This window comes from Aquarana catesbeiana, linkage group LG02 (assembly GCF_042186555.1).
Source record: "Aquarana catesbeiana isolate 2022-GZ linkage group LG02, ASM4218655v1, whole genome shotgun sequence".
NCBI classification, from domain to species: Eukaryota; Metazoa; Chordata; class Amphibia; order Anura; family Ranidae; genus Aquarana; species Aquarana catesbeiana.
In genome coordinates, this window is record NC_133325.1 from 788525350 (window position 1) to 788540376 (window position 15027).

Below are 15027 nucleotides of genomic sequence, written 5' to 3' on the forward strand. Positions count from 1 at the left end.
ACCGTGCCCCCATTGCAGCCTCACCGTGCCCCCATTGCAGCCTCACCGTGCCAACATTGCAGCCTCACCGTGCCAACATTGCAGCCTCACCGTGCCAACATTGCAGCCTCACTGTGCCAACATTGCAGCCTCACCGTCTCCAACATTGCAGCCTCACTGTGCCAACATTGCAGCCTCAATGTGTCCCCATTGCAGCCTCACCGTGCCCTCATTGCAGCCTCACCGTGCCCTCATTGCAGCCTCACCGTGCCCTCATTGCAGCCTCACCGTGCCCCCATTGCAGCCTCACCGTGCCCCCATTGCAGCCTCACCGTGCCCCCATTGCAGCCTCACTGTGCCAACATTACAGCCTCAGTCTGTTGAGAACTTTGCAAAGATGAGTGAGAATCGGATAGTACTTGGTGGAGTGGGTGAGCCCAGGGAACCTACTGAAGAAGATCAAGCCATCCTTGACCAGGTAAGTGGTTGGGGATCCAATCCTAAGGACCCTTTCACACTGATGTTTTCCTGTGTTTATCTCTGCAAGAAAAAACGTTTTCCTTTAAGGGACGGTTCACGCCACATACAGTCCAGTCTGTTTTTATTTCTTTTTTTCTGCGTCATAAATGCATGGAAACAGGTTATATGGTTTTTAATGTCATAGTTCACACCAGTGCTTGCAATAATAGAAAAAAAAAAAAAAGCACAACATCCTGCACCTGCATTTTTATGGTGTGAACTGGCCCTAAATCCTATTGGACTTTTCACATCACTGCGCTGTGGGTGTGGTGCATTTTTAAAAAAGTCCTGCATGCTGCTTCTTTGGTGCGGTGTTGAAAACTGCACCAAAAATGCAGCTTCCCATTGGAATGAATAGAAATTGTGGTTAAAAACGCACTGCGCTTTGGTGCGTTTTTGATTCGTTTGTCCCTTTTTTTCACAAGTGCAGGCAACCTAAAAAATGCACCAGAAGCTTACAGGAAATGCATATGAAACACAGCAAAATCACGATAAAAAAACGCATCTGCATTTTTACTGCGATTTTGCTACAGAGCAGTGTGAAAGGGCCCTAACGGCTTGTTAGCACCAGGTGTGGTGATCTACACTGGGACCCTGAGATAACAATTGTGAAATTATCACAAGGTAGTAACGTGACAGGGCCCTTAAAGCGTTATTAACCAAAAATGTATTATATCCACTTGACCTCTGGAAGTCCAAATAACTTTCTGCTATAAAACACATCTAATAAAAAAATTTTTTTTTTTTAATGCAAGGCTCCGCCCACAGGAAATGACCTTACACCGCCGACACGTGCGATAAATTACTGCATGAGAATGCGGTTGTTATTATTGCATAATTGAGGGGGGGGGGGATACTGCATTCGTTATCTAATGCAAAATTCTTAGTGCATTGAACTTTCAGAAGTGATTAACCTCATGCGGTATTTTATTTGCCATTATTTAACTTGGTGAAATGACCCCGGGATAATTTTTATTCTAGTAATGGCGGCGATCAGTGACTTACAGCGGGACTGCGATATTGCAGCTGACCAGTGACACAATACAGTGATCGGTGCTAAAAATATGCACTGTCACTGTACTAATGACAGGGCTGGGAAGGGGGTTAGCATCAGGCGATCAAAGGGTTAAATGTGTGCCTAGCCAGTGTTTGTGTACTGTGGGGGGGAGGAGCTTTTACTAGGGGGAAGGCACTGATCCATGTTGCTGCTTTGCAGGATTCATGCCTTCCCTACTGACAGAACGGTGATCTGCCCTTTCTGCTGGAGGATCGGCGGGTGTTGGTAGACATCGAGTCCGCTGTACCTGCCGCTGGGCTCCCGCCGTGTGTGAGATTTACAGCGGTCCAGCGGCACGCATGGGTGCCCCCCGACCCGGAGGAGCCGGGTCACGTTTTTATACGTGATCCGGTGCAGAGGTGCCGCCCTGTAGCAGTGAAACTATGGGGCGGCCCTTAAGTGGATAGTTGCAGTTTACCAATCTGTGGATGTGGTGGCTGTTTTGGCTTTTTTATGCTGTGGGCCAGTAAGCAGTGGCGGCCCGTCCATAGGGGGCACATGGGCGCCGCCCCCCCCCCCAGCTATTCACAAAAAAAGTCACTTTAAGAGTGATCAGGCGCCGGACACCCGGCAGTCTATGGGAAGCTTCCTGGCTTGCAATCAGCTGATTGCAAGCTGGGAAGCTGATATGCCCGTGTTCAGGGCGTGTGCAGGGCGCAATCATTGCGCCCCCAAACACTCCCACTCTTCAATGATTTTTCTTTCTTTATTTTTATTGACGGAGGACAGTGGGTGGCCCTTTTTCAGATCACTTTCGGTTTCCCGGCTCGCTGTGCTGTGGACTGGGCATCTAGTAGAAACATGCTGAAGTTTCTACTAATTTACCTCCCTGGGACTCGCTACTCTGGGCGCATGGGACTGAATTCCCCTGGACCAGCCGGCAGCAGTGATGGATGTCACTATGACATCACACAGTAAGTGCCTGGAAGGGGGAAGGGCCAGCCTCTGCTCTCCAGATAAGATTGTCAGGTGAGGGATCGGGGAACAAGTGCTCTGTCTATATAGAGAGGTGAGAAATGAAGTCAGCAGTGTGTGCATCTGGTGGCTTTCTCTCAATATCTCCACTCCCCCCCCCTCCCTAACCTGCCTGCTTGGAATGCTGTGGCCATGCAGGAACAATTACACCCGGGTATGAGGGAACCAATGAGAGTGTTTAGGAGGGGAGGTGTTAACCTGTCAGTGTGTTTGTACATGACTACTGCCTGTGTGTGTGCTACACTGAGACACCTCCCCCACTGTATACACAGCATGTCACAGTACACAGTCCCTGACCTGGACACCAGTCCCTCTCCTTCACCCACTACTGTGTATGGGATTGTCCAGATCCCTGTTTAACCACTTCAGTTTCGGAAGATTTAGCCCCCGACCAGGCCATCTCATTTTTTTGTGATATGGCACTGCGTTGCTTTAACTGACAATTGCGCGGCCTTGCAATGTTGTACCCAAACAAAATTGACTTTTTTTTCCCCCCACAAATAGACCTTTCTTTTTGTAGTATTTGATCATCTCTGCGGTTATTTTTTTTGCGTTATAATCAAAAAAAAAAAGAGCGACAATTTTCTAGTATAAAACATCCAATAAAATAATCAAATTTCATAAATTTAGACCAATATGTATACTGCTACATGTTTTTTTTGGTAAAAAAAAAATCCCAATTTTTTAAAATTATTTTTTGTGAATAGCTTGGGGGGGGGGGGGGGCAGCAGCCCCTGTGGATGGGTTGCCACTTCCAGGGACACTCCACTTCCTTCCAGGGACATGGGGGAGGCTGATGCTGTAACTGCTTATAAAATGTTATCTGCAGTTCAGCTTTAATCTGTTTTGATCCATCTAAATCTGCTAGTTCTAATTCTGCAGACTGACAAAGCTGCTGTCTAAGGGTGGCTCCATTGCGCCTTTATCCAGAGTGGACAGGAAGTGTTAATGGCAGGATCACCGGGGCGAAAATAAAGAAGGGGGGCTTAAAAACAAATGCAGACACTGCATGTGGGGATTATAAAATGCAAAATATGACATTTTTGTTGAGGTTTATCACATTAATGTGTTATGAACCCATATAATGGTCTATAAAGCAGGAAGCTTATCTTTCCAAAAAATTTCAATCCCATTTAGGGAAATGTGAGGAGTAACTTGTCTGCAACCAATACAATTCATCAAAGCTTCCTTCTATCTGGCCACAATGAAACCGAACCCCTCCCCCCCCCCAATCCCATGCATTGCCTATTAGTGAATATGGGTTGATTTTCCAAGGTTGACTAATGAGTATCCAAGGATGTGAGACCTGCTTAAATCTGTAGGAATTTATTTCTCCAGTAGGTGGGGCTTCTATGATGTTGTCTGACTGAGTCAGGGATAGGCTGAGTCAGAGATGCAGATGGGCTGACCTTGTGTTGACTAGCCAATCACTGACAGGCTTTTCATTGGTCAGTTGGGCCTAGCTTTAACAAATCCTGAGCAGGCATCTCAAGCAGTGGTCTCTAGGCTGTGGCCCAGGGTCTGGATGTAGCCCTTTGCTTGCTGCTAACTTCTATCTGGCCCTTGGGGCACGCTTCCTCCCAGTGGTGCCAATGATGGGGAATTTTCTACTTCAATGGCCACAGTCCAGTACCCCTAAAGTCTAAAGGACAACAAACTTGTTTTAGGTTGGAGACCTGCTTTAGAGGATCCTTTCCCTACAGGTTAATGCCTGGATCAGATGGCCTGAGGACCTTAGGTAACTGGTCCACCATTTCCTACTAAATACTTCAGCATGGGTGAGGTCCATTTTGATCTGTCTACTACCAAGGATGACACAGAAGACAATGGTGTAACACCTGAACCTCCACTGGTCTTCCCAAGTTGAGGCAAAAGACAGCAATTCCTAGTCCTATGCCAGGGGACAAGATGAATCTCAACTGTGGGGTTCCACTTGGATGACAGAAGGTCCATTTGAGTGTAGGCACGCACGCGCGCATGTGTCCCCAGAGCCAATGCGCGTGCCCGGCGGGCACCTGCGATTGCTCGTGACAGAGCGAAAACTGGGATCTGTGTATAAACACCCAAATCCCGGTTCTCTCAGGATAGAGGAGAGATTGTGTGTTCATACTAAGTATGAACACCGATCTCTCTCCTCCCCTAGTCAGTCTCATCCCCCCCCTACAGGTAGAACACGCCCAGGGAACACAGTTAACCCCTTGATCGCCCTCTACTGTTAACCACTTCCCTGCCACTGACATTTATACAGTAATCGATGGCTATTTTTAGCACTGATCGCTGTAACTGTCACTGGTCCCAAAATAGTGTCAAAAGTGTACGATGTGTTCACCGCAATGTCACAGTCCTGATAGAAATCACAGATCGTCGCCATTACTAGTAAAAAATAAATAAATAAATAATAAAAATGAAATGAATCTATCCCCTATTTTGTAGACGCTAGAACTTTTGTGCAAACCAATCAATATACGCTTATTTTCCTTTTTCCAAAATTGGCTTTTTTGTTTATAGTGCAAAATATAAAAAAACCGTAGAGGTGATCAAATACCACCGAAAAAAAAAGCTCTATTTGTGGCAAAAAAAGGACATAAATTTAGTTTGGGTACATCATCGCACGATTCCGCAATTGTCAGTTAAAGCGAAGCAGTGCCGTATCGCAAAAAATGGCCTGGTCAGGAGCGGGGTAAATCCTTCCGGGGTGAAGTGGTTAAGTTTGTTGGAGAAAGGGTTCTCTGAAGCCTCATACACACGATTAGATTTTCCGCAGACAAAGCGTTAGACTTTTGTCTGAAGAGCGTGTGCCTGGATTTTGTCTTGCATACAAACAGTACAACGTAGTGACGTACTATGAGCCGATAAAGAGGAAGTTCAGGTGCCACCCTTTGGGTTCCTTTTTTTTAAATTTCGTGTTAGAAGTTTGAGTGATTCGCGCTTTTCAGTTCGTTTCTGAACGGCCGTTCGTCAACCAGCCATGTTGCGGAATCAGAGGAGATAACGTGTTTTTTATTATTGGCCTTGGAGTTATTGCTTTGACACAAATCCAGTCCAGGAACAGGAGGAGGAGGATTCCTTGGGCCAAAAATTGGTTGCTTTATTAATCGTGACCAATTATGTCATATGCCTTTGCTGCGGGAGCTCCAGGAGAATAATCCGGATGATTTTCAGAATTGACGATGGAACCCTGCTTTCACCAACTCTTGGTATTGTTGACCCCCTATATTAAGAAGCAGGACACATGCATGGGGCTTTTATTTTATTTTTTGGTTGAAAGTTTGATTTGTTATATTTTTGGATGCATAGAATGCACGTTTTGGTTAAGTTCTATTGGCAGATAGCATGTCTAATTTTATTAGTTTTTTTTTCTTTAATGCACAATGAAAACAATAGTGGAGAATAATACTTGGCTCTGTGTTTTACTTCAAATGACAGTTTGGGAGTCGGCAGTTACATTTAAAAAAAATACAATGTAAAATTAACAAGGGACACCAACATAGTTGTATCTTTTGAGATTAAAAACTACAGGATAATGGTGTTGTGGTAACTTGGCCAAAAAAAAAAAAAAGCATAATAATCTTTATCACTAGAAAAATAAAGCCTTTGAAAATACGTTTGTCAGAACTCCATCAGTATCACCAGCAAAGCAGTTTCATTATTATCCCATTAAAGAAGAAGAGAATTGTGCACCACATTTCAAGATTTCATAATTTGCTGCGTCACGAATGTTAATTCTCCATTGCGAATGACCGCTTCCAGCTTGTCTTTGCTTCCGAGCATGCGTGTTTGTACTTTGGACTTGTGTGACGGACTTGTGTACACACGCTAGGAAAATCTGACAACAGATCATTGTCCGCCGAAAATTTACTAGTCTGCCATCCAACATTTGTTAGACAACAATTGTCTGGAGTGTACTAACGGTTGGATTTTAGGCCAACAGTCTGTCATCACACAATTGCCGGTCCGATCGTGTATAAGAGACTTAAGTCTAAAAACTTCCTTTAATGTGTCCCTCTAACCGCTTCCGGACCAGCTGCCACAGTTATACTGCGGCAGGTTGGCTTCCCTGTGCGAGCCGTCCTAGCTGTACGCCGGCTCTTTAAGACGCACCCAAAGCGTGTCCCCTGAGCAGATGCGGGGATGACCGCCAGGCACCCACGATTGCTCGTTGCAGAATGTGTGTGTATAAACACACAAATCCCGGTTCTCTCAGGGGAGATGAGACAGTCTCTCTCTCTCTCTGGATATCTGGAGCGGGTTCTTTTTGTCTGTTCACAGATCGCCGCCATTACTAGTAAAAAAAAAAAAATAACAAAAATGCCATAAATCTATCCCCTATTTTGTAGACGCTATAACTTTTGCGCAAACCAATCAATATACGCTTATTGCACTTTTTATTTTTTGGGGTTTTTTTTGTTTGTTTTTGTTTTACCAAGAATGTGTAGAATACATATCGGCCTAAACTGAGGAGAAATTTTTTTTTTTTTTTAAACTTGGGATAATTATTATAGTAAAAGTTATATTGTGTGTGTTCTCTAAATTGTCACTCTTTTGTTTATAGCGCGAAAATAAAAAACAGAGGTGATCAAATATCACTAAAAGCTTTATTTGTGGGGAAAATGACATCAATTTTGTTTGGGTACAGCATCACACAACCGCAATTTGTCAGTTAAAGCAACGCAGTGCCGGATCGCAAAAAAAACGGCCTGGTCATTGAGCAGTAAACATGGTGTTTGTTTCAGGTGAAGGAACAGTATGAGAAGCAGTCCGGGACGAACCCCGAGGAATTTAAGGCAACCGCCGTCCGTATTCAGGTTGTTGCCGGAAAAAAATTACTTTATGAAGGTAATGTTTTGGGTTTTCTGCAACATCAGGTTTAGACAACACTGTCCCTTGGTATACATCTATATAGCAAAAAAAAGCATTTCTGGATATTTTTGTTCTGTCTCTCACTGTTAAAATAAACCTACCATTAATTTATAGCCTGATAATTTCTTTGTCAGTGGGCTAGTAACTGAGGGTGGTGCAGGTGACCCGACCCACCAGGAGGTGGCTGGCTGTCGGTGTCGGTGTCTTTGCCCCTCCCAAAAAAAATACCACCGGCTACCACAGCACACTATTATGCTTATGTAGCTCGCAACCCTGTCCTCTACCCCCAACAGGCCATGTTTTGGGAATTTCTAGCAGTCTAAAATACCAAGCCATTGACTCTGATTTAAAGCGCCTTTTTGTGAGATAAAGGAAGACCTTCAAACATGGCCTGTTGGGGGTGCATGAGGACTGAGGTTGAGAACCACTGTGATGTAGCTGACCTATTCCAGTGCTGCACAGATCATTATAGCAGTTGCATCAGTTCTTAACCAGAGGAGCTTGCACTCCAATGTCTGTCAGTCCTTTTCCTCCCCCACAGGAGCTTGCAACCAGAGTATCTCAGAACTGTTATTCCGGATAGAACATTTAAAATGTATAATATCGGTGAAAGTGTTTAACTTTTCTGATCCTTTCAGGTGGACACTGGAGAGGACACTTATATCCACGTTCGAATCTACGTACCTCTGCCTGGTTCAGAAGAGGGACCCACTTTGGCGTCTTTCCAGGCCGGTAAGACCAAGGATGATGAACTGGAGTATTTCTAAGATGGAGATGACTACAACAGAATATGAACATGAAGAATCCTCATAGTACAAATCTTCCCCAGTTCACCTTTCACTCAGCCCAATTCTAATTAAAGTGTATGTCAAGGCTAAGTGAACATTTCTGCAATACATGTATTCCACCTGTTTTTATCTTTAAACTCTTCCCGCTGATGTGATGCTCAGGAGTCTGTATGGGGGATAAACCTGAACGCTGTATGTATAAATGTCAGCTGGTTCCGTGCAGAGCCTTTTCTAAGCACAGTGACCCAGCTGTCACCATTGTACCTGGTGGGCAGGGCTTGTGATCATGTGCTCACTGCAACAGCCAATTAAAGTAGTCACATGATCAGGAGCTCCACCTGTCTTTCAAAACAACTTAAAGTGCCAGCAACAAGGGTTTAAAACAGAAGTGAGAGTGGGGAAAGGGGCGGTGGGACTTTTAAATGAAGCATATAGGTATACAAAATGAATTTATTAACAAGAAACTGGTACATAATTATCATGATGCATAATGGAATCAATACAGTTAATGTACTGCAGAGGCGTTGCTAGGTCTACAAAAGATCTGGGGCTAGAGCCCATAGCAGAGTAGTAAAGAAAGTCATACACTTGGGCGGGCATACACAGGTATATAATATACGCGTGTGTGTGTGTGTGTGTGTGTGTGTGTGTGTGTGTATATATATCCCCAGAGAGCCCCCCCATTACATCAGGGTCCCCAGATAGCCCCCCTTACACCATGGTCCCCAGAGAGAGCCCCCTCCCCTTTGCGACCCCTGCAGAGACTCGGGGCTATTGGGCTCCAGATTCGGGGCTATAGCCCCAAAAGCCACCCCCTAGCAACGCCACTGATGTAATGTATATACATATTTTATATGTAATAAAAGCAAATAGTCACATAAAATAGTCACATAAAAAGTTGATATTGCATAATGCATGTATGGTGAGTAGAGACATGGCATTGAACAGCTCTACGTTTTTCATGGATCGATCCAATCTTCAGGAGCATGCACGTGACTTGGAATATGTAATATATTGTAGTAGAAATATCTATATAGTCTGACCCTGCCAAGGAAAGGGGGGGGGGGGGTTGGTAATGAGAAGTAAGAATAAAGACTAAACCCATAAAAGCCCCCACAGTCTAAGGTACTTACAGACGTAACTATATGATGAGTGTGTGGCACTGCAGATCGGAGATCCCCCTAGGGCAGGGGGTCTCCAAACGTTTCAAACAAAGGGCCAGTTTAATGTCCTTCAGACTCTAGGAGGGCCGGATTGTAGCCAGCGGGGGCAGAAAATGTCCCGGACCCGGCATCAGTGAGAATAAATATGGCCTCAGGGTTGGTGGTCAATAGAAGGAGGAGGAGGAGTGCCCCTATTAGTAGGAGGAAAAGTATCCTGTCATTGGTATCAGTAGAAGAAATAGTGCCCCATTGTTGGTGTCAGTGGGAGGAATAGTGCCCCAAGGGCCGGATAAAGGCCAGCAAAGGGCCACATCTGGCCCTCGGGCCGCAGTTTGGAGACCCCTGCTCTAGGGGGCATCGCCACTGGGAGCTGAAGTGGCGAACCATAGAACCACCAGTGAGTGAATCAGCCTCTTGTGAATGGGGCCTATAAGGTCACAGCCGCCACACGCCGCCAAGGTCACGCAGGCGTACACTAGGGGAGGGAGGCGCCAAAGTGACACACGATCTGGTGCAGGGGCATTTGTTCCCATCTCTTCCCGTGGCACGCATGGCAGCTCCCGGATCTCCTCCTTCCCCTTCTCAGGGTGGGTGGATACCCCCTGCGCCACGTGTCGAAGTCGCGCCCTCTGCGCTGGAAATGCGGTGACGCGTGGCGGGATGGATGTTTTTGGCGTGAATATTGAAGGGCTTGTCCATCCAATTGTTGGCGCCTCCCTCCCCTAGTGTACGTCTGCGTGACGTTGGTGGGCGTGTGACGGATGTGGACCTATAGGCCCCATTTACAAGAGGCTGATTCACACTGGTGGTTCTATTTATTTTCTATGGTTCACCTATTGTATCTCTTTGGATTGAAAGTTTTTCATGGTTCAGTCTCGAGTTATGGGTATGCTTTTCATTCACCATTACTTTCTATTGGTACTTTTAGGTATTGGACTTTTATCTAACCTTTCATGATTCCACTTTCTAATTTTCCAACTCTCACCACCGTTGTAACCTATCTGCACCTACTTGGACATCACTGACACTTCCTATTATAATATCGGCCCTGCCCTTTACCGAGTACAGGACACTATATATAAATTATAATACTCTCACAGTAGTCCTTGATTGGTTTCAGCACTCATGGTTACCCTTGATTGATTTTCACTTTTTGGAAATCTATCCCCCTCCCCCCCCTGGATTTTGTCCTCGCCAGGCTTAGGGCCACTCCACGCCACCTCAGCTCCCGGTGGCGATGCCCCTAGGGGTGGTCTATGATCTGCAGTGCCACATACTCATCATATAGTTATGTCTGTAAGTACTTTAGACTGTGGGGGCTTTCATGGGCTTAATCTTTATTCTTACTTCTCATTACCAACCCCCTTTCCTTGGCAGGGTCAGACCATATAGATATTTCTACTACCATATATTGCATATTCCAAGTCACGTACATGCTCCTGAAGATTGGATCAATCCATGAAATGCGTAGATATGTTCAATGCCGTGTCTCTACTCGCCATACTCTTCATACATACTCTATGCGATATCAACTGCCTATTTTTATGTGGTGGTTTGCTTTTATTACATGTAAATTTGTGTATATATAAACTGTTTTGATTCCGTTATGCATCATAACTTATGTACCAGATTATTATTATTATTAGTTTTTTTTTTGTATGCACTTCATTTAACCACTTCAATACCGGGCACTTTCGCCCCTTCGCGCTCTGGCCAGTTTTCAGCTTTCAGCGCTGTCGCACTTTGAATAACAATTGCGCGGTCATGCTACACTGTACTCAAACAAAATTTTTATCATTGTGTTCCCACAAATAGAGCTTTCCTTTGGTGGTATTTGATCACCTCTGCGGTTTTTATTTTTTGCTAAACAAACCAAAAAAGAACAAAAATTTTTGAAAAAAAAAAAAAAAATTTTCTTCGTTTCGGTTATATAATTTTGTTTTCTCCTTCACTGATGAGGCGGCACTGATGAGTTGGCACTGATAAGGTGGCACTTATGGGCACTGATGAGTTGGCACTGATAAGGTGGCACTGATGAGGCGGCACTGATGGGCACTGATGAGTTGGCATTGATAAGGTGGCACTGATGGGCACTGATGAGGATGCACGGATATGTAGAATTGATGGGCGCTGATAGGCGGCGCTGATATGCAGCTCTGGGCACTGACAGGCTGCACTGATGGGCACTGACTGGTGGCACTAATGGGCACTGGCGGCTGTGATGGGCACTGACAGGCGGTACTGATTGGCACTGACAGATGGCACTAATGGGCAGCACTGATGTTGAGGTACTGACAGGTTTTACTGCTGGGCACTCAGATGGGCACTGACTGGCACTGTGGTGGGCACTGATTAGCACTGATTGGCACTTTGGGCACTGTGAGCTGTGTTTTTATGGGGCACTGACTGACAGCTTATGGGCACATTTTAAAAGGTGTTGTGGCACATCTGAGGGGGGCTGTGCTGATAATCAATGTGCTGATTATCAGCACAGACCCCCCCCCCCCCCCCCTGACAGGGAGAGCCGCCGATCGGCTCGCCCTGTCAGCGCAAACTGAGAAATGCTGTTTACCGGCACTTCCTGGTCCACGCGATGATCAGCTGTGATTGGTCACAGCTGATCACGTGGTACGAAGCCTCTGACAGAGGCTCCTTATCATCATTGGAGATGCGGGGTGTCAGGCTGACATGCCGCGCGCCCCCCGCGGGACGTCATGTGACGCCCAGTCAGGATAACAGAACCATTTCCCAGGCCGTCATTCTGCTATAGACCGGGCGGGAAGGGGTTGAAGTCCCACCGCCCCTTTCCCCATTCTCATTTAGACAGGGATGGAGGCACTGGACCTTACCAGGTCACCGCCTCATATAAAGTCCAGAACTGTTCTTATTTTTATGCACTTCTTCTGCTTTTATAAAGAAAAATATCTGATCTGCCAGAAATTCACTTGGTTGGTTGACACACAATATTTCTGTGGACTGAGGTCTCCTGAACACTCATGGTGTATAACATTGATGTGTACCTATATGTAAAATCCTGTTCAGTGTTAAATCTTCCTCACTGTAATACTCTGAAAAATGCATTAAACTTTTTTTTTTTTTTAATTTGTCTAGTTTTGCAAATGTATGTAAAGTCACACGAGTATCGACTCTAAATGCAACATTTATCCCCAAACTATCTGCGTTCTCAATTTGCTTCATCCTCGGCCCCCTTCCCCTTTTTTCTAATTGAAAAAATGTTTCCTTTTTAACCATAGGTGTGCACAGCCTATTGAGCTCAAACACACGTGTGTGTGTGTGTGTGTGTGTGTGTGTGTGTGTGTGTGTGTGTGTGTGTGTGTGTGTGTGTGTGTGTGTGTGTGTGTGTGTATGTATGTATGTATATGTGTGTGTGTGTGTGTATATATGTGTGTGTGTGTGTGTGTATATATGTATGTATATGTGTGTGTGTGTATATGTATGTATGTATGTGTATGTGTATATATATATATATATATATATATATATACACACACACACACACACACACACACACACACACACACACACACACACACAGCTACACACTCTTATGGCAGAGATCAGTGGGAGATCTTTCCAATCTCCCTGCCGACACACAGAGTGCTAATGCTAATTTGCAAGGAATAATGTGCATTAGGGTGTGCCCAGGCACACCCGGCACACCCCCTGCGCATGCCTATGTTTTTAACAGATTCAGGCCTTTTTGTTTACATGTAAACAGTATTGATTGTTAAATTAGTTAGAACCCACAATACATATATTTCTTTAACCGCTGCAGCTCTGGAAGGTTTACACCCCCCTTAATGTCCAGGCCATTTTTTTGCAATACTGCACTGCGTTTTTTTTAACTGGTTGCAACTTTCCACCCCCCCCCCCCCCCCCCCCCCCCACACACACACACACACACACACACACACACACACACATAGAGCTTTCTTTTGGTGGTATTTGATCACCTCTGCTTTATTTTTATTTTTTTTTGCTATAAACCAAACAAGACACCATTTTGAAAAGAGAATATTTTTACTTTTCTGCTATAAAACCTATTCTAAAAAACCTATAACTAAAAAAAAAAACACAGCTCAGTCAACAGAGTTGAAGAAAAAAGGTCCATCCTTCGAGTACAGTAGCAAAAAACTGAGGCCTGCTGGTAGTGGGAGTTGTTATACCCTGGTCTGGCCTACAGTTTGTTTTTCAGTATCAAAACGTAGACGGCAGTATATCCCGAAGGTTTTAAGAATTCCTGTGTCCCTCAATGGACACAAGAAATAAATTCAGTTTTCGTCTTTTTTATCCTGTTGATGCATTTTAGTGTCGCTGTTCTCCCGCTGCCCCTTTTGCAGTCACTCCCTGAAAAGTGCACTTCAGTAATGACTGCCAGGAATTTCTCAGGGCAGATCTCCTAATGGCGACAACAGTGAACCTTGATAATGTGTGTTCAAATGGCCATTTGTAGTCTCCATCAGAAACCCATGTGACAGGGTGACAACGCAGGAGAACAATTGGGAGACCAAGACAGAGAGTTGTCGCCCTGTAACGGAAAGTACAAAAACCAGGATCTCCATGGCAGGACCACCAATGATGATTTTAATTTAAAAAAAAAAAAATGACACTTGAAATAAACACGTTAAAGTCTCTATGGGATTTTTGGTGATTACATAGGCTTTGGAAAGAATTGTGAAAACAAACCACTAGAGAGCAGCAAAATAGAAAAGAATATTCACTGCAAATAACGATCCTTGGCATTTGGATTTTAACTTTCGGCTTCATAGATTGTGAAGGAAAATGTTCACATAGACCTGAACTCAAAACGTGAAGCTTACTGTATGGTGTGTTATAGAAAAAAAATATGAAGAAATGTTTATTGTTCCTAAAAAGTGCCATAAAAAAAATAGCATTTAGTATGTGAGTTTTTTTTTTTTTTTTCTCTATAAACAAAAAAAGAGCGACAATTTTGAAAAAAAAACAAAAAACTTTTTTTTACTTTCTGCTATAATACATATCCAATGATTTTTATTTTTTTTAAATCGAATTCCTTCATCAGTTTAGGCCAATATGTATTCTGATACAAATTAGTGGTAAAAAAAGAAAAAAAAAAAAATCCCAATAAGCGTATATTGATTGGTTTACGCAAAAGTTATTGCGTCTACAACCTATGGGATAAATTTATGGAATTTTTATTTTTTTATTTTTTTTTTTTACTAGTAATGGCAACGATCAGCGCCGATATTGCGGCAGACGAATCGGACACTAACTGACACTTTTGACACTTTTTGGGGGGACCAGTGATACTAATACAGTGATCGGTGCTCTACCTCCCAACTGTCCCTGATTTCGAGGGACGGTCCCTGATTTGGAACAAAGCCCCTCTGTCCTTCCTTCCTCCTCATTTGTCCCTCATTTTTGGTCTGATCTATATAGTTATAGTATATAAAATGCACTTTTTATCTTTTTAAAAAGTGTTTCCCAGTGCTAAACCTTTCATCCCATTTCTAAATTGATGCATTTGTACATTTGAAAAGCCAATATAAAGGAATAGTAGTGGTAAAAAAAATCATTGTGGATTTAATTCACCTTTTTTTGGGGGGGTTAATTCTCCTTTAAGGGGGTGTGGCAGTGGGCGTGTCCTTTGCTTACATACATTTGCTAGTAGGTGTCCCTCATTCCC

General features: G+C 44.1%; 1 long non-coding RNA gene and 1 pseudogene across 1 annotated transcript in view; both read left to right on the forward strand.

Moving 5' to 3' along the window:
• Positions 1 to 11145, forward strand: part of LOC141129421 (uncharacterized) — a 36757-nt gene extending 25612 nt beyond the window's left edge. Inside the window, exon 2 of the long non-coding RNA XR_012241823.1 lies at positions 9364 to 11145. This is a non-coding gene — a long non-coding RNA (uncharacterized lncRNA). The remainder of the gene's footprint in view (positions 1 to 9363) is intronic.
• On the forward strand, positions 353 to 8712 carry LOC141129420 (leukocyte cysteine proteinase inhibitor 1-like; annotated as a pseudogene).
• Positions 11146 to 15027: the final 3882 nt, after the last annotated feature.